Source organism: Capricornis sumatraensis, chromosome 2, assembly GCF_032405125.1.
Source record: "Capricornis sumatraensis isolate serow.1 chromosome 2, serow.2, whole genome shotgun sequence".
NCBI classification, from domain to species: domain Eukaryota; kingdom Metazoa; phylum Chordata; class Mammalia; order Artiodactyla; family Bovidae; genus Capricornis; species Capricornis sumatraensis.
In genome coordinates, this window is record NC_091070.1 from 122,455,193 (window position 1) to 122,474,625 (window position 19,433).

General features: G+C 48.3%; 6 non-coding genes across 6 annotated transcripts; 3 read left to right on the forward strand and 3 right to left on the reverse strand.

Moving 5' to 3' along the window:
• Positions 1-6,276: 6,276 nt before the first annotated feature.
• On the reverse strand, positions 6,277-6,350 carry TRNAN-GUU (transfer RNA asparagine (anticodon GUU)). The gene has a single exon. It is a non-coding gene; the product is annotated as a tRNA-Asn (tRNA).
• A 696-nt stretch (positions 6,351-7,046) lies between these two features.
• On the forward strand, positions 7,047-7,118 carry TRNAH-GUG (transfer RNA histidin (anticodon GUG)). The gene has a single exon. It is a non-coding gene; the product is annotated as a tRNA-His (tRNA).
• Positions 7,119-13,519: 6,401 nt separating this feature from the next.
• Positions 13,520-13,591, forward strand: TRNAE-UUC (transfer RNA glutamic acid (anticodon UUC)). Its single transcript has one exon. It is a non-coding gene; the product is annotated as a tRNA-Glu (tRNA).
• A 2,227-nt stretch (positions 13,592-15,818) lies between these two features.
• Positions 15,819-15,889, reverse strand: TRNAG-CCC (transfer RNA glycine (anticodon CCC)). The gene has a single exon. It is a non-coding gene; the product is annotated as a tRNA-Gly (tRNA).
• Positions 15,890-17,601: 1,712 nt separating this feature from the next.
• On the forward strand, positions 17,602-17,672 carry TRNAG-CCC (transfer RNA glycine (anticodon CCC)). The gene has a single exon. It is a non-coding gene; the product is annotated as a tRNA-Gly (tRNA).
• A 608-nt stretch (positions 17,673-18,280) lies between these two features.
• Positions 18,281-18,351, reverse strand: TRNAG-CCC (transfer RNA glycine (anticodon CCC)). The gene has a single exon. It is a non-coding gene; the product is annotated as a tRNA-Gly (tRNA).
• Between the last annotated feature and the right edge of the window lie 1,082 nt (positions 18,352-19,433).

The following is a 19,433-nucleotide window of genomic DNA, read 5'->3' on the forward strand; positions in this document are numbered from 1 at the left end:
GTAGAAGCTGAAACTCCAATACTTTGGCCACCTCATGTGAAGAGCTGACTCATTGGAAAAGACCCTGATGCTGGGAGGGATTGGGGGCAGGAGGAGAAAGGGACAACAGAGGATGAGATGGTTGGATGGCATCACCGACTCGATGGACATGAGTTTGAATAAACTCTGGGAGTTGGTGATGGACAGGGAGGCCTGGTGTGCTGTGATTCATGGGGTCGCAAAGAGTCAGACATGACAGAGAGACTGAACTGAACTGAACTGAATGCCCCTACTAGTCCTTGTTACACCATACTGATGCTGCTTATGATTGTTCCATACATTATCAATTGTCTAACCTGTTTTGTCTCTGCTCAGGTCAACAAGCTACAACATGCGGTGCCAGTTCAACAAAGATACAAAACTACAGCTGACCATGGAAAATATCACACACCCTTAGATGGACACCGCTATGAGGACTCTGAGGCCTGAGGCTAGCAAGAGAGGGAGGCCCAATACCCCTCGCTGTCCCAGTTCAGCAGGAAGTAGCCAGAAAGACCTCGACACCCCTATTCCCAAAGAATTGGGCCTCCCATCTCTTGAGGGAGGTAGACTAGGGGAAAGGAGTCCAAAATGGTGGTGGCTAAAAGACAAGGAAGGGAAAAGCCCCACAAAATAGAACAGAGGTAGGTCAAAGGAAGGTCTGAGGACTGGAGTGGGGACTGCAGGTAGAACAGCACTCCTGACTAAGCCCAACTTGCATAGGGCAGGCCTAGCGGGGAGAAAAAAACGTAAAAAGAGGAGCCAAAGGGCTCTCTCGCCACGCGCGCGCTGGAGTACTCTTCTCTTTGTGTCTTTGGATCGACGTGCTCTCATGCCTCGAAGATGGATTTTCCTGCTATCTTCTAAATAAAATAGAGCTGTAACACTGATTTATCTAAGAGCTATAACACGGTCCATTCGAGACCTGAGAGCTATAACACAGTCTATCCAAGACCCGAGAGCTGTGACACACCGAGGGGGCTTTAATGTCCGTCACTTCAAATCTTGGTTGTGACAAGACAAAAACTGAGGAGCATACATTTGCATGACAAACCTCTCTCCTGGAACAGGAAGTGACTGAACAGGACCTGGAACAGGACCTCATAGGCACCTAACTAAAGGCTTGGTGTTGAAGGCCTTCAGTGTAAGGTCCTGGAAGGCTGAACAGCAGAAGACATTGGGTAAGACTGTGGGCAGCCTAGAGAGTGAGAGACAGAGAGAAACAAACAGACAGGCACACAAGGAGAGGGAGAGAGAGAATGTCCTTCCAGATCTGGTATGGAAAAGCTGAAGAGCTTGTTTTTGCTTATGAAATTCAACAGAACCATGAGAAGGGAAGGCAAAAACCCTAAGGACCCATGTCTGCATAATCTGATGCATTATCAACTGCAAGATCCTGTGATCCAACAGCTTATCTGAAATGAGAGAATATTTGCAGAAATAGCCCAACATTGTTGAAGAATCCTACAGAGACAGTTAGGGTCACATAAATGCAACCTGGAGGCATAGCAAGGAGACCAGTCACCAGATTGCATTCATCCAGTGAAAGCAAAAACACAATTCAGAAAGATAAGGGAAGAGGAATAAATGTCTGGGACCAGGAAGAAGTCTGGAGCCATTCTAGCCGGTCTTCTCTGGGCCTGATTAAATCAGTCACCACCAAAAATAATTATAACTTTTGGAAGACGTTCCTAACATCTCAATAGTTTAGGTGTTAAACCTATGCAAAATATGGTACCTCTGGGCAACATCTACATTGTCCTTCTACAGTGCCTCTGGCTTACGTGAACCACGTGGGACTCTCTCCACTTGATAGCATATCAGATGGAGATGGCAAGAGTATGAAGGAAAGGCTCTTTCATTTAATTAGTAAAATACATTGGAATACAGATTGATACACCTCTTATTGAATTGAATATTGAACATAGGAACACAGAGTATCTTTAGCTTCTGGCAAAAATGGAGTGATATCAGAGTCACTATATTCCCTGAAATCTCACCCACACCCCAAAAACCACCCTCAAGATGAAAAAGATAGAAAACATGAAATAACCAGTTTTCCAGACACTGTAAACCAGACAGCAAAGGACAGCAACCCATGAGACGTGAAAAACAAGATGAGCCCTGCCACTGACCCAGCTTACTGCTTTCAGAGAGTCTCCAGGCTGCATACCAGGAGCGGGGGATCTGAGGCCAAATCCTTGGATGGTGGAGGTGAATCCAAGTGTTAGCTGGACAACAAGGAAGCTAGAGTTCATAGAACAAAAATCCAGTGATAAGTGGATCAAAGATCCAGGGTTATGGACTGCTGGTAAGTCGCTTCAGTCGTGTCCGACTCTGTGCGATCCCATAGACGGCAGCCCACCAGGCTCCCCCGTCCCCGGGATTCTCCTGGCAGGAACACTGGAGTGGATTGCAGTTTCCTTCTCCAATGCATGAAAGTGACAGCAGCAGCAAATACTCATTAGAATAGAGGTCAGAGAATGTTTGTGAAGAAGCTGCCTGACGCCAAGGAAAGAAACCTTTTAAAAGATCATGGTACAATGCCTAGTGCTCACAAAAGACAGGCAATGGTACTCCCCCCACAGCCAGACTGCACTACTCATAATTCATAGGCCATTGGGAAGAACATTCAACAAACTCTCGTTTCAGTAGTGGGAATAATCACCCTGAGAATAACCTGCCTAAAAAATGATAAAAGCAAGATCCAAAGCGATCTGTTTACAAGTCACTTAATTGTACCCCAGAACAAAACTCAAGATGACTTATAGGAATGCCAAAATAGCTACTATCTAAGAAGAGAAACTTTGACAATGCCTGTCGAAGAATGCCAGGGATGCAAAGAGGCAGGAAAATGTGATGTGTTAAGCAGGAGACTGATCAATCCATTGAAACTGAACCACAACTGACATGATGTTATAATTAGCAGAAAGATAGCTATCACGACGGTGTTGCATATGACCCAAGAGTTAAGTAGAAATGTAGAACATATACAAATGGCCAGAAGCAAGCTTTAGACATAGAAATGATAACATCTAGTATTATATACTTCACCAGATGCAATTAATAGCATTTGAGACGTTGCTGGGGCATGCGGTGGGGGTGGGGGGAAGATTAGGGAACACAAAGCCATGAAGAAGTGACCATATCCAAAATGAAACCATGCACAACAAAACGTTTTTTAATGAACATAGCATCTCTGAGGGATAGGGTATGTTTAAAAGGTCCAATATATGAGTAATTTGGAGTTTCTGAAAAGACCAGAAGGGAAGAAATGATTTTTTGAGAAAGTTTGACAGAAAAATTTCCAAAGAGCCAAATGAACATTATGAGCACAAGAAACATTAAACAAACCACAGGGAGCCACATCAGGATTAAACTGCTCAACTCCATTGAAGAAGAAACACATTTCCAAAGAAGTCAGCAGGAAAAGACACAGTACAAACAGAAAATGAAAATAAAGATTATGTTAGATTTCTCGTCAGAAGCAGTGAGAAGACAGTGGAACAACATCTTTAAAGGACTGGAGGGCAGCAGTCAACCTGGAGTTCATGCCTCCTCCCCAAGAAATGTCTTTCAGAAATGAAAGTGAAAAATGACATCTACAGACCAACCTACAAATGCTAAAAGAATTCATCACCAACAGACACACGTTGTAAGAAATGTTGAAGGAGTCCACTGACCTCAGATGGAAATCTGGATATACACAAAGGCACCAAGGACAACAGAAAAGGTATCTATGTGGGAAAATACATAAGCTCTTCCTTATTATTTCAGTCTCTTTAGAAACTGGGGCTAATTTTTCTAAAGTAATCATGAGGGATTGTGGGGTTATGACATATGCAAGTAAAATGCATGATGACAATAGCAGAAGGGCCCGCAGCGAAGAAATCTGAAGATGTGAACTTGAAGGCAGATTGTGGTAAGTTCCAGATGTCTGCTGTAAAGCTTCAAGCAGTCACTTAAATAAGAAAAGAAATTGTAGATAGCTAATAAGCCAACCAAGGAGTAGAAATGGGATTGTATATGAGCCATGTAAACACTGTCAGTTCAGTTCAGTCGCTCAGTTCAGTTGCTTCAGTCCGACTCTTTGCGACCGCATGGACTGCAGCACAACAGGCTTCCCTGTCCATCGCCAGCTCCCGGAGCTTACTCAAACTCATGTCCATCGAGTTGGTGATGCCATCCAACCATCTCATCCTCCATCATCCCCTTCTCCTCCCACCTTCAATCTTTCTCAGCATCAGGGTCTTTTCAAATGAGTCCGTTCTTCCCATCAGGCGGCCAAAGTATTGGAGCTTCACTTTCAGCATCAGTCCTTCCAATGAATATTCAGGACTGATATCCTTTAGGATTGATTGGTTGGATCTCCTTGCAGTCCAAGAGACTCTCAAAGAGTCTTCTCCAACACCACAGTTCAAAAGCATCAGTTCTTCGGCGTTCAGCTTTCTTTATAGTCCAACTCTCACATCCATACATGACTACTGGAAAAACCAAAGCTTCGACTAGATGGACCTTTGTTGGCAAAATAATGTCTCTGTTTTTTAATGTGCTGTCTAGGTTGGTCATAGCTTTCCTTCCAAGGAGCAAGCGACTTTTAATTTCATGGCTGCAGTCGCCGTCTGCAGTGATTTTGGAGCCCTCCCAAAATAAAGTTTCTTATTGTTTCCCTATCTATCTGCCATGAATTGAGGGGACCAGATGCCATGATCTTAGTTTTCTGAATGTTGAGGTTTAAGCCAACAGTTTCACTCTCTTCTTTCACTTTCATCAAGAGATTCTTTAGTCCTTCTTTGCTTTCTGCCATAAGGGTGGTGTCATCTGCAAAGCTGAGGTTATTGATATTTCTCCCAGTAATCTTGATTCCAGCTTGTGCTTCATTCAGCCCAGCATTTCACATGATGTACTCTGCACGTAAGTTAAATAACCTGGGTGACAATATGCAACCTTGACATACTGCTTTTGCAGTTTGGAACCAGTCCCTTGCTCCATGTCCCATTCTAACTGTTGCTTCTTGACCTGCATACAGATTTCTCAGGAGGCAGGTCAGGTGGTCTGGTATTCCCATCTCTTGAAGAATTTTCCAGTTTGTTGTGGTCCACACCTTCAAAGGTTTTGGCGTAGTCAATAAAGCAGAAGTAGGTGCTTTTCTGGAACCTTCTTGCTTTTTCGATGATCCGACAGATGTTGGCAATTTGATCTCTGGTTCCTCTGCCTTTTCTAAATCCAGCTTGCACATCTGGGAGTTCACAGTTCACGTACTGTTGAAGCTTGGCTTGGAGAATTTTGAGCATTACTTTGCTAGCATGGGAGATGAGTGCAATTGTGTGGTAGTTTGAACATTCTTTGGCATTGCCTCTCTTTGGGATTGGAATGAAAACAGCTTTTCTGGTCCTGTGGCCACTGCTGAGTTTTCCAAATTTGCTGGCATATTGAGTGCAGCACTTTCACAGCATCATCTTCTAGGATTTGAAATAGCTCAACTGGAATTCCATCACTGCTAGCTTTGTTCATAGCGATGCTTCCTAAGGTCCACTTGACTTCGTATTCCAAGATATCTGGCTCTAGGTGAGTGATCACACCATTGTGGTTATCTGGGTCATGAAGATCTTTTTGTACAGTTCTTCTGTGTATTCTTGCCACCTTTTCTTAATATCTTCTGGTTCTGTTAGGTCCATACCATTTCTCTCCTTTATTGTGCCCATCTTTGCGTGAAGTGTTCCCTTGGTATCTCTAATTTTCTTGAAGAGATCTCTAGTCTTTCCCATTCTATTGTTTACCTCTATTTATTTGCATTGATCACACTATGCATTGTAAACACCATGTGATAGAGCAATTGCTCTTCCAGGACTTGTCGCTATAGAAGACCTTGTACAAGGGGCCAACGATGTCTGTACAAGGATGACTACGCATTATTTGTAACCATGAAAGCATATGAAAAGTGTTAAAAAAAAAAAAAACAGTATTAACAGTATGTGCAAAAAAAAAAAAAAAAAAGTAGTAACTCCCTCGTTAAAAGCAATTCAGAAAGTGACGATGACATCTCAGGAATTTCCAGGGGACCTATTTTCCACGTGAGCTCTTCTATCTAGCTCGGTGATGGCCTTCTGATCACGCCTTATGTCCCTGTGAGGTGGACAGGAAACAGGAGCCAAGAGGGTAGGGGTGAAGGAGCCTTTTCCCGCCTTTACAGTAGAGGATGGGCAGGAAAGAAAGAACGGAAAAGCTTCCACGGTTTGGAAAGGGGTAAGCAGAAGGCGTCCCTGGGTGGGCTCGAACCACCAACCTTTCGGTTAACAGCCGAACGCGCTAACCGATTGCGCCACAGAGACAAACGGGTATCATGTCGCTCTCAACGACGTGGAGAAGAAACTTAGCCCTTCCACGGCAGGCGGAACCGCACGCCTTTCCATGGACAACGACACCGGCTCAGACCCTCGGACAGCCGGAGAGCTGACTACGACGCAGCGCGCTGGTTCTCGTGGGGAAACCGGGAGTCGGGCGATTCCGAAGCCAGAAGGGCAGCGGTTCGTCCCCGCCGCGCCTGGCTCCACACCCGCCGCAGATGCAACGCCCCCGAGACGCCCCGGGCCTGAGCCGAGGGCGGCCCGAGGGAAGCTGAACCCCCGGTGGGCCCTGTGACGGCTCTCCGATTGCTTCGCTGGCGCTGCCCTCCCTCCGCTGGTCCGCGGTCGGTGGGGCGGGAGCCGGAACCAGGGGGTGCGGGGGGCCGGTCCGAAGGGACAAACGCGACGAGCCGGGAAAGAAGCCGGCGAGGTGGGGACCGGCATAAACAGACTTCCCAGGAGGTCTGTGCAGAGGCACGTGCCTGATTTGGGGAGGCAAGATTTGGTTTTCGATTTGATTTAGTCACCCTGTATCAAAATTGAGAGGAAGGGACTGGATAACAGAGCGGAGATGAAAGTCTATGAATACCTGTTGTCGTCCAGCAACAGCGCAGTGACTGGAAGGAAATTACATCCGCCTTGTAAGAGCAAGGGCTGCGACGGCGGCAGGAGCTGTGGCGCGCCGTGATCGTATAGTGGTTAGTACTCTGCGTTGTGGCCGCAGCAACCTCGGTTCGAATCCGAGTCACGGCACTCTCATTCATCACTCCTGACGGCTACCCCTTTTTTACTTCGGCTGGAAACTTGCACAATTGTAACCCCACAGAGTACTCGCTCAACGTTCTCATGCCTGGTCTGAGCAGAAGGAAACTGAAGGCGGTGGTTTCTCCTTCTGTGCTGCTGTGACAGAGGGAAGCCCAGCAAGGAGCCTCCTGTGCTGTAAAGGGTGGAACGCCTACTTTGTTACTCAAGATGGGCAGGATAAAGACCCGATACAAATCGTATCAGATAAGCGACTCCTCCTCCCTCGACTTGTTTGGCCGGTTTCTTCTGGGCTCCTGGGAATCTCTGCTCCGAGGACTGTTTCAGTCCTTGGCCATTGTTCCCTTCCTAGTCATCGCACTCACCTCTCTAGCGCCCTTCGTTTTATACTCTCAAGGATCTTAAATGCCTGTCGGCAGCCACTCACTAGACAAATGGTAGCCATCAGGACGGGACTACTGGAGGAGCTTAACAATCACCGCTTATAAGTGATGAAGAACGGTGACCACAGCCCCCTCTGCTCTGACAACCAACTAGTGAAAACAGCGACCATGTGATTCTTCCGCCTGACCACAGCTTTGCTGGCAACAGACAGGGAAGTTATACTGAGAGCAGGACCCAAAGCGGGGAGTTTGGGTCAATCACAATTGGAGATCAGACTTGAAGATTCCCTGAGTAAAGGAAACTGTTTAGCTGTGCAAGCAAAAGCTCCCTTAGCTTATTTTGCAAAATGAGTGAAACTTACCTTGGGCCATGCTTGTTTATGCCTCTGAAAACCATAAACAAAACAAAGCTGTTCGCAAAAAATGATAGGAGGTAACCATTTTTCACCATATCCCCATCCCAAGGAAAACTCTGATATAACCAATCACAGTGAAGAATAAACAGTCATTGCCTCCTCACTGTATAAGCTGCTTTATAACAGTATACCTGTGAGCCTCCTTCCATAATTTGTTGGAACACTCCCTTTTCCTGAACCGTCTTTTTGGGCACCGTCAACCGTTACTAATTGTTGTTTTGGTGACCTGGTGTTTTTACTTGTGCCCTATTTGGACTTTGACAGTGCCTCAACATTTTCATCTATCAGACTGGGCCAGCAAGGAAACTCCTCATCATACTATCGTTGTCCCCTCTGCCTGAATTTAGTGACAATTCAATCAGCAATGAGGAGTCATTAAAATCATTGTCATTGGCCTCTGTTTTGTTTGTTGATCATCACTGTCCAGACTCCTTTCATTTGTATGTTTGCCTCTTCTAACATGTCATGGAAACCCAACCATAGTGGAAATATGCTTTTCTACACCTCTTTATCTGTATAATATCTCTGACTTTATCCATGTTTGTGTAAAGCAGGTGTCATTTCTCTTTCATCGTTGAGATGCATTCCATGGCAGTAACACAGCACAGTCTGTTTACCATTCACTCTATAGAGAGCATTTGAGCTGTTTCCAATATTGTCTATTGTGAATGAACCTGCTCTGAGCATTCTCTCCTCAAGAGATGTTGTGGGCATAGGTCCTCATTTCCCTTGCGGGGTGAGGGGGGTGGGGGGGTGGGGGGTGTTGGGGGGGGTGGGGGGTGTTGGGGGGGGTGGGGGGGGAGGGGGGAGGAAACTTTGTGAAGAATTGATGGTACCAAAGAGTAACCTTGTGTAAAAACCACCAAAGCTTTCCCCAAAGCAGCTGTACCATTTTATATTACCCCCAACAATATGAATGAGAGTTGTAGTTATTCCACATCTTTGCAAGACTGTTTGTTTGCCCTCCTTATAATTTTAGCCATGCTGCCAAGAGTAGTGATATCGCAGTGTGGTTTTAATATCCATTTCTCTAACAGCTAAAAATAATGAGCGCTCCTTGTATGCTTTGTTGGCCACGTGCACATCATCTTTTCTGATGTACCTGCTCATTATCTTTTACCCATCTGAAAAAAGTTGGTTGTATGTTCCTTGAAAATAGGACTTTCCTGATACTAAGAATCTGCCTGTGATGTAGGAGACCCTGGTTTGACTCCTAGATCTGGAGATCCCCTGGAGAAGGGATAGGCTACCCAGTCCAGTATTCTTGGGCTTCCCTTGTGGCTCAGCTGGTAAAAATATTATTGGATCGGAGGAGGTCATTATATATTATAATCACAGAGAGGCAGGATTGTAAGCTATCTTTTGTGACTATTTTCTCCCTCTTTGTAGCTTGCTTTTCCACTTTAGTAGCATCTTTGACTGACAAGATATGGTTAACGTTGTTGAAGTCTAATTTATCGTTTGTCTTGGTTTTATTTTAATACGTTATTTGTGTCCTGGTTAGTAAATCTTTGCCTAAGACCAAATCAGAAAGTATCCTCAAAATGCCTTCTACCATTAACTTTAATGTCTTGGTTTACAATGTAACTCAGACTGATTCTTGTCTGTGAGGTAGAAATAAAGGTGCCCCACCCCCAATATCGAACCGATTTCCTCTCTCTGCTGCTGCTGCTGCTGCTAAGTCGCTTCAGTCGTGTCCCACTCTGTGCGACCCCATAGATGGCAGCCCACCAGGCTCCCCCATCCCTGGGATTCTCCAGGCAAGAACACTGGAGTGGGTTGCCATTTCCTTCTCCAATGCATGAAAGTGAAAAGTGAAAGTGAAGTCGCTCAGTTTGAACTGCTGTTCCTGAAAACTCATTCACATATGGAGCTATGCGTTTCACATCTTTCAAATCAGTCCGTTTCCTATTTGTGTGCCCTGATACCACTTGCACATTGCTGATCTATAGGACGTCATAGTAACTCTTATAGTCAGGTAGAGCAAGTTTTCCTGTTCTGTTCATTTCCACACCGAATGATGCATTGTGCAAATGTAATGATTCATGCAACCATCACCCAGGCATCATTCCTCCTCTCCTTTTGCTGTGGGACACCAGCCCTTCCTCATAAGTACTGGCTGCCCCTTTGTAGCAAATATCCTCTCCTGTGGCCTCTGGGGAGGACAAATGCCCAGATGTCTGCAGGGCTGGAGAACTTGCAAGAAAGATCTGCAAGTGCCAAAGCAGTTTGCATTTCCAGATGCAAGTTGAGGGGGCAAGTTGAGGGGTGCTGGTGGTGAAGGAGGGGTGAGGAGGCAGCAGGAAGTTAGCTCACTTTTCAGACCTTTGATCAAGAGAAAGTTTTCTTTAGTAATTTCTAACTGTGGAAAGTACAAAACTTTGTGCTATTGAACATTTCCTCTTCTTTCTAGGGAAAGAGACTCCAGTGGAGGGTACCTACTTTGCAAAGTTGATCACTGGGTGTGATGTTGAAAACTGAAAGCTAGGGGAGAGCTCTTCTTTTGTTTTGTGAGCATAAAAGAAGACGAGGGAGAACGGGAGATAGAGAGAAGGGATAATAGGCTGGAGCCTGAAAACTGATCTTAGGGTCTGGCCCTAGATGTCAGATTTGGGGGAAAGAGAAGACATTGTTGATCATACCCAGGGAAGAAGGACTTCAGTGGAAATAGAGACGGTTAAGGCCATCTTATGACATTTTGCCTGCATTTATGTGTAATTCTTCTTTCCCTTTTATTTTTATAGATAAGGCTCGGGTGAGATTGATTCGTTCATTTCTTTTTGGAATGCACATTTAAATAAAAATGAGTGCCATACTTCAAATAGTCATCCATGAACCTCATGGACTCTTCTGAGATTCTACCAGCTGTGCATCACAAGTAAAATGGGCCCAACCTGGGGACCCTACTTAGGAAAGTGCAATGAGTTTTAAAGGGGTGGGTGGGAGAGAAATGAGACACTCTCAATAATACTTGCTTTCCTTACTGTAGTGGTTTTCATATATGCTCCACATCTGCTCAATCCTTTCGGTCAAATAAGAGCAGTTGGGAAAATGAAAAGAATTCAGTTAACTGCATCCTGGAAATGTATGGAAGTCATGCCTAGGGAGGCTCAAGTACTAGCAGATGGGAAGACTGGGGATTCCCTACTCACTGGTAGCCAGGCCCTCCCTGTCTGCTTTGTCTATTTGGGTAGACTGGACAAGGGGACTCCATTCCCCTTCACCAGCCATGGGGATAATCCACCTTCATTGCTAACTCTAGATCCTGAAACTTCATAAGATTTTCTTCATTTTCTCTTTGATCTCTCTTCCGCCTACCTAATAAGAGAGGATTCACTGCCTTGTTTCTCAGTCAGGACCCTTTTGGGGTTCCTTGGGGACAGGACTGAAGTGGACATCTGGTTTCCCCTAGGTGTCCCTCCTGGCTTGGGTGTTTCCGGAGCTCAGGCTGACCCAGTATGGAACTCCCAGTGGGTGGGCCACCTGGGAGAAGAGAAGGCTGTTTGCCAGTGTGGCTGGAGGCGTGGCCTCATGTATTGGACACCCCACTCAAACCCTATTCTTCACATGCACTTCCTCCTCAGGGAAGCCCAAATAATGTAGCCTGTAAAATTTCTCTACAGGCTGGACTCAAAGACAGGTGAAATTCTGGAAGGGGTGAGAGGAGCCTCGCTGAGAAGACCCAGACTTATTCCTGGCAGCCCCTCATGGGCAGGCTCAAAAGAGGTTGATTTCAAGGATCGAGACAAAGAAAAGGCTTCATGGCAGAAAACCCCGTGATCTTGAGATGAAAATCTTCAGTCCTAATGTCTAGGTGAGCAGGGGGCCGAGTTGAATCCACCGCTGCACCCTGACCAGGAGCGTCATCTGCCCAAATTCAGAGGCCAGGACCAGGAGAGACTGGGCACATCACTGGTTCTCTATCATGAGCGATTGGGCTCCCGCCCTCACTCCCTGCCCGCTCTGTGACACTAGGCCCTGTGTGGAACATCTTTTACTTTTTAAGACTGGGGCAAGGGGGATGGAGAGTTTCTCCCTGGCGTCTAGAAGGCTGAGAGGGGAGGTCACTAAACACGCTTCGGTCCTCAGGCAGAGTCCTATCCCGTGAAGAATGATCCCATCCAAAATATCAACACTGGAGAAGTTGAGAAACCTTGGTGTAGATCAATGTTCATATACTGGAGAGACAAGAAAACACCAATTCCTGAGTAACTGGATGTGGGGTCTGAGGAAAACTGTGGCGGCAGAGAGAACTCCAAGAGTTTTGACCTGTGTATAGAGAAGGATGGAGTTAGCATGGACTAAGGTGGGAAAACTGTAGGTGCAGCAGGTTGTAGGGGGAACTCATCCTCTGGGATTTTCCCCAGCAAGAACACTGGAGTGGGTTGCCACCTCTTTCTCCAGGCAGACTTCCTGACCCAGGAATCAAACCCATGTCTCCTGTGTCTTCTACATCACAGGCAAATTCTTTACCCACTGAGCCACCGGGGAAACCCATAGCGGGGAAGATCTGCTTTCAAATGGCACTCGGGTCCTCCAGCCCATTGCCAAGCAACTGACACCACGTGGTGGCAAAGGAAAGTACTCCTTTTACTGCAGGAGAACTGGCAGCTGATGCTCAAAAGACCCGAAATCATGGATGGCTTTCAGGCAAGTTGTAGATAAAGACAGTGTGGGGGAGAGGGTCCCAGGGTGTCTGATCAGTTGATGGTGAGGTAACAAGGTGAAGTTTCTGGAATCAACATCCTCATTCTGACCCTCTAACCTCTAACGGGTCCACGTGCTTGTGGTCTGTGAAAACAACCTCGGAATACGCGTCAAACATTGTTATCTATGTCCTGAAGGGAGAAACGACAGGTCCTGTGATGCTGCTCTATGACTCATTCATTGTGAAAACTGGGAGCAGGCCTCCTACCCGACTGCTGCTCTTTGTCTCTGCATGTTCTCATTCCTCTAATCACTAATTCTTGAGCCAGACTTTCGGCAACTCAGGGATGGCTCAGGAGACAGAAGTTTTTCTCCACGCCGAACTGGGGAACACTGAGGTGTGGGTTAACCGAGAAAGCCCATTCAGGGATTGCTCGACTTTCGACCCAGAATCCAGTTCGCAGTCTTGGAGCCAGACTCCCGAGAGCTCTCCGTTCAAGCCCTCTCGGTTGCTGCATCCGCCCGAGTCCTTCTGGACCGTAGAGATGCGGGGTGTCCGTGAGCGGTCCCTTCTCACCCCGGGCACAACGCCTCCCGCCTCCTCCGGGCCCCTGGCCTCCGCTCCAGCTCCCCGGGCCCCAGCGACCTTCTGTTCTATTCACTCCCGGGCACCTCGCTAAGGCGGGTCACCAGTCCAGTTCTGAGGCGCGGCCCGGATGAGGCAAGTTGCTCCTGACTTGGGGACCAGGCGGGACTCGGGGGCGCTGGGTGCCTCACCTGCAGGTGCCTTTTCTGGGGGAAGAAGGGAAGGGATGGCCTTAGGAAAGGATTTCTGGCGGAGACGGCGAAGGCGCAAGACTTTAGAGAAGGCGCAAGACCTCCGCGGAGGAGAAAGGGAAACGGTGATTCTAGCCAGAGGCAAGAAGAAGGGTACCCGGGCCGTAACTCCCTGGTGGTCTAGTGGCTAGGATTCGGCGCTTTCACCGCCGCGGCCCGGGTTCGATTCCCGGTCAGGGAAACCTTTTGTGCAGCGTTTCATCCCCTGATTCACCGTGTCGAGGAAGACTACAGTCGCCGATTCTCCGACCAGACGAAAGCAGCTTGTAAAGTACGCGAGTGGAGTATGTAGATGAGACGCTGCGGGGTCGGGGGGTCTGGCGGAGTGGGCAGTCGGCGCCGTTCCTGGAACAGCTTTGAGGAGTGCGGTTTGGAAGAACAGCGAGGGCCGCGGGGAGGGCAAGGTGTTGACCGTGAGTGTCGGTGGAGGGATGGGAGGCTGCCCTGTGGCTGCGGGCTGTGGGCTCACACTTAACCGGGCACCGGAGAGACTGTGGTTACGAAGGTAGTTTTTCCCAGGATGAGGCTCGTCTATTGCACTCGGGACCTGCAGATGCCGGCATCTCCGCTACTGCGAACCGCGTTCGTGCTCTCCGCCGGTTTCCCGCGGTTCATGACAGGCGACATCTCTTCCGTGGTGCCTCGCTGTGCTCCGCTCCCCAGATCCAGAGCGGGAGGCGCACCCACCTCCCCACCCGCCACCCCCGCCCCCAGCCAGCGCGCCACTGCTTGGACCCCCATCTGCCGGCTTTCCTATTCCGTGACCAAAGCGTCTGGATGTGTCCTGCGTCTTGAGGCACGCCTCCTGTCAGTCCACACGTGCCAGACGTGCCTTCTCCCGCAGCCTGCAGTCGGCCACGCGCGTGTGGGTGCGCGCGCCCGGCCCCCACCCGCCGGGCTCCGCACTGGTCCGGGCCACCCGGGAAAGCGTGAGAGCCTCGCTCGCAAGCCTCGCGCTCCACAGTCCCTTTGGGGCCAGGTCAGAGGGAGGCACCCCTTCCAGGAATGCGGAGGTCCGAGGCCTGCCTCGGTCAGGAGGCTCCCGGGGCCGGCGCGCCGTATCCCTGGCCCGGCTTAGCCAACTTCCCACCCGGCTAGCCCGTCCCCCTTCTCCTCTTCCACCCCAGCCGTGTTCCCGCGGAGAGTCAGCGCTCCCTCCACGCGCCCCTCTGGCCCAACCCCCAGATATCACCTAGCCGCCTCTCCGGTGCCTGCGGAGGGAGTTGGAGCTCTCTTTTCCTGCAACGGGAGGAGAGAGAACGTGCGGACTCAGGCGGCAACCCGTTCCCTTGCCGGTTCTCTGAGCTCTGCCCATCGAGGGGCCTAGCTCGGGACCCTGGGTCTCCCGCGGCCCAGGGAGCCGGCCAAGCTGGGGCCTCTCCCACTGCTCCCCAAGAAAGAGCACGAATGTCCTCCGGGGTCCAGAAGAGGCACCCGGGAAAGCATCCAGCACAAGCCGGGACACTGCGCAATGGACCCCTTCGGAGCAACGCTTCCGTCGGCGCGTCCTTCCCTCCGAGGGCTTCGGGCAGACAAGAAATCACCTAGGACGATGAGCTCCCCACTGTCTTGACTGAGACCAGAGGAAAGGAGGGTATCTTCCAGGAGAGCAGCAGCACTGAAGCCTGTGGTCGCAGAGAGGCTTTTGGAGCCAGAGCGCCCTCTCTTCACCAGGGCTATCCAGGGGCTGTAGAAATCTCACCCGGCTGAGGCCGCCTCCTCCCCTGCCCCCTCCTCCCACACCTTGCCCGGTCTCCTACGCCCTCCTCCCGTCTTCGTTTTCTATCTTGGTGGTCTTCGAGTGCCTCGGGACCTCTCACCTCCGCCACGGGTTGCTTTTTTCCGGTAGTTCTGAGCTTCAAATACGGAAATGTATGTAAGAGTGCAACGAATGCTCAACAACGGTGACACCCCCCACCCCCATTTTTTGAATCAGTAACATTTTCTGAGTTATCAGGATTGTCTCGTTTGTAACAATTGCATTTTCATTGTCGGAGTATACTGATGTACATTTAAACCTTACATGTTGAGTAATAAATGGGTTCTGCTATTTTCTTATGAATAATGATGTGCAGAAGAATATTCTTACACATACATCTTTGGCAATTCTGTAGGATAGAGACTGTTCTTTTATTTATCAGAAGACACTTGCAGGTAGAAAAGTAGAAACTGGCCAGCGAGGTGGTGACTGGGAGGCACGCCAAACGCTGCTCCGTCACAGCCCTGGGGCTCCGATACAGTCCCAGTTCCCACGACTCCTTAAGTATCTTCTGCTCAGGGCTGCCTTCGGATTATAGTCCCTTTTCTTACTCCTTGTGGGTAGAACCACGACATAACTGGACTTGGCGCGTGGAGCAGGCAAAACCAAGCAGTGAAAAGTCTGAGATGAAAAGCTGACACGAGCACGATGCATTGGCCGGGAATCGAACCCGGGTCTCCCGCGTGGGAGGCGAGAATTCTACCACTGAACCACCAATGCCCCGCTCGCTTGACGTCCTGACGGCTCTCCGGAAAGAATCTCCAAAGCGACGGCGACACCCTCGGCGGGCAAACAAAAGAGATTCCGAAAAAGGCTTACACCGCTGTGTTTGGAAGACAGAGTTCACAGACTGACAGGCACTGGAAGCAAAGGCTTGCCAAGAAGGGCTACAATCAGGCAACAGCATAAAGTGGGAGCATTCAAATGAAAATATCAAAATACCGGCGTTATCAGCTCACACCACAACTCTGAGAAAGGCTCTTTATGACCATACCACAGACCCCTGCAGAAGATACATCGGAAATCCATCCAGATCCCTTGTTTATGACCCTCAACCTCAGACTCTTACCTCAGAGGGCCTGAGAAAATTATTCAACTTGCTAGGTTAGGCAAGGGAAATTCTAATCCAGGTACAAAATAAGAAACAGAGGCAGAATCAGACTGTAATCAGAGGACGGAAAGGGCCAGAATCTAAATAGAGATAATGAAGAAATACACCATTTTTTGGTATAAAATAACGAGGCAGTCTTGTAAGCATTACAACGATAGTATGTGTCAAGCTTTCTAAGGTGTTCAAAGCATTTCGATGGATAGGTGATATGCATAACTATTTAAAGATTAATTAATACTGTTTGCAACCAATATTTGGTTAAATGGAAGAATCTAATCTCCTAAACTGGACTCTGTGTTGTGCTGAGTTTTAGCATTTGTGACTCTGAGATGCATATGGGGCGATGTAGGCTTTGGTGTTTTGGTTGTGTAAGGAACAGACTAAATTCCAGAAAAGTATTGATGGGTGAAATGTTAACATATTGGTCCTCTGATGAGACTGAAGTACAGAGTGATGTCTTTCCCTAATTTTCCCTGAGATATTTACACTGAAGAAAGGAACCTGGGGTGGGGACTCCCCCACCTAGTGGGACTTAGGAATCATTATGACTTTTTGAAAGATAGGAGCTGCAGATATGCAGTTATGGTTCTCTTGCTGAGAAGCCAAGCTAGGTGGAGGCTGAGTCGTAAACTTGAGCTCAACAAGGAAACTGACCATCACCTCGACCTTGAGGAACTGTGGCTCTGTCTGCCCTCTGTCCAACACCAGGGCTCACACCGCCTCTGGCCAACACGCTTTCATTTACCACCCACATCAACCAGATCGACATGTATTCCCGCACCTCTTTCTAAACTGCAAACCTGCACTTTCAACTCACAACTCCTAATTCACAAGTCAATGCCTCCTATAGGTCTGAGAGTCACAAACGCTAAAATGCAACACACCATCGAGTTCCCTTCCAGCATCACATACCACCCTCTGCTGCAGCTCTCTGTGAGCAGACCCAGGCACAGCATCTTCCTAAGAGTAGTGGGCACTGTCTCTCCCGTGTTCCCGTCAATCACCAGAACACACCCAAATCCCTTCCGACCCTTACCTGGTGTGTTTACCCTCACCACCAGCCACCCTGTTGTCCAAAGCAGATCTTGTTAGCCTCTTTGTACATACTCTCTCATCCTCCTGGCACAGAAGTTTATGTCCAGTATAACCAATAGAGAATGCCTAACTAACCGGGTGCTTTTTTTCTTCTTCTTCTTCTTCTTCTTCTTCTTCTTCAGTTTTTCTCTGCCTCTCTACCGAAGAGGCCTGTTCCAAAAAAAAAAAAAAAAAGTCCTTCCTGAGCCACTTCCTGAGGAGACCTAGTGGCCTGTAGAAGGTCAAGGCATTGGTGGTTCAGTGGTAGAATTCTCGCCTCCCACGCGGGAGACCCGGGTTCGATTCCCGGCCAATGCATGTGGATTTTCTTGTCGGCCTCGTGAAACTTAGGCATCCACCAGCACCTAATGTGGTATAAGGGAGGAAAATAGCCCTCACATACTTTGTAGAGAGCATGGCTTTGAAGCTCCAAGTGTGTTTGCTGAATCCCTGGTTTTGGAATATTTGAAAGTAAAACCATTGTTACTTTTGTCCTATCTTCTAGAAACGAAGATCACGGAAAGACAGTAGCTGCATCGGGAGAAGTGTTAAGGGTCCAGGAAGAAGGATGCAGTTCCTTCGGAGCTACAAGAAGCCGGAGAGTGGGGCCTCTGATCTTCCTCGTGAGGTAGATCCCATTTCTCAGATCTTGGTAAAATTCCAGATAGGAAACGATGTGTCTAGCCCAAGGAAATTGGCCAGAGAAAAGCGGAGAGCCAGGAAACGATTTGTCTAGCCTAAGCACATTGGCCAGAGAAAAGCGGAGAACAGGAAACGATTTGTCTAGCCTAAGCACATTGGCCAGAGAAAAGCGGAGAGCCGACAAAAAGTAAAGTACTTGCATTGGCCGGGCTATTTTCCTCCCTTATACCACATTAGGTGCTGGTGGATGCCTAAGTTTCACGAGGCCGACAAGAAAATCCACATGCATTGGCCGGGAATCGAACCCGGGTCTCCCGCGTGGGAGGCGAGAATTCTACCACTGAACCACCAATGCCTTGACCTTCTACAGGCCACTAGGTCTCCTCAGGAAGTGGCTCAGGAAGGACTTTTTTTTTTTTTTTTTGGAACAGGCCTCTTCGGTAGAGAGGCAGAGAAAAACTGAAGAAGAAGAAGAAGAAGAAGAAGAAGAAGAAGAAGAAGAAAAAAAAAAGCACCCGGTTAGTTAGGCATTCTCTATTGGTTATACTGGACATAAACTTCTGTGCCAGGAGGATGAGAGAGTATGTACAAAGAGGCTAACAAGATCTGCTTTGGACAACAGGGTGGCTGGTGGTGAGGGTAAACACACCAGGTAAGGGTCGGAAGGGATTTGGGTGTGTTCTGGTGATTGACGGGAACACGGGAGAGACAGTGCCCACTACTCTTAGGAAGATGCTGTGCCTGGGTCTGCTCACAGAGAGCTGCAGCAGAGGGTGGTATGTGATGCTGGAAGGGAACTCGATGGTGTGTTGCATTTTAGCGTTTGTGACTCTCAGACCTATAGGAGGCATTGACTTGTGAATTAGGAGTTGTGAGTTGAAAGTGCAGGTTTGCAGTTTAGAAAGAGGTGCGGGAATACATGTCGATCTGGTTGATGTGGGTGGTAAATGAAAGCGTGTTGGCCAGAGGCGGTGTGAGCCCTGGTGTTGGACAGAGGGCAGACAGAGCCACAGTTCCTCAAGGTCGAGGTGATGGTCAGTTTCCTTGTTGAGCTCAAGTTTACGACTCAGCCTCCACCTAGCTTGGCTTCTCAGCAAGAGAACCATAACTGCATATCTGCAGCTCCTATCTTTCAAAAAGTCATAATGATTCCTAAGTCCCACTAGGTGGGGGAGTCCCCACCCCAGGTTCCTTTCTTCAGTGTAAATATCTCAGGGAAAATTAGGGAAAGACATCACTCTGTACTTCAGTCTCATCAGAGGACCAATATGTTAACATTTCACCCATCAATACTTTTCTGGAATTTAGTCTGTTCCTTACACAACCAAAACACCAAAGCCTACATCGCCCCATATGCATCTCAGAGTCACAAATGCTAAAACTCAGCACAACACAGAGTCCAGTTTAGGAGATTAGATTCTTCCATTTAACCAAATA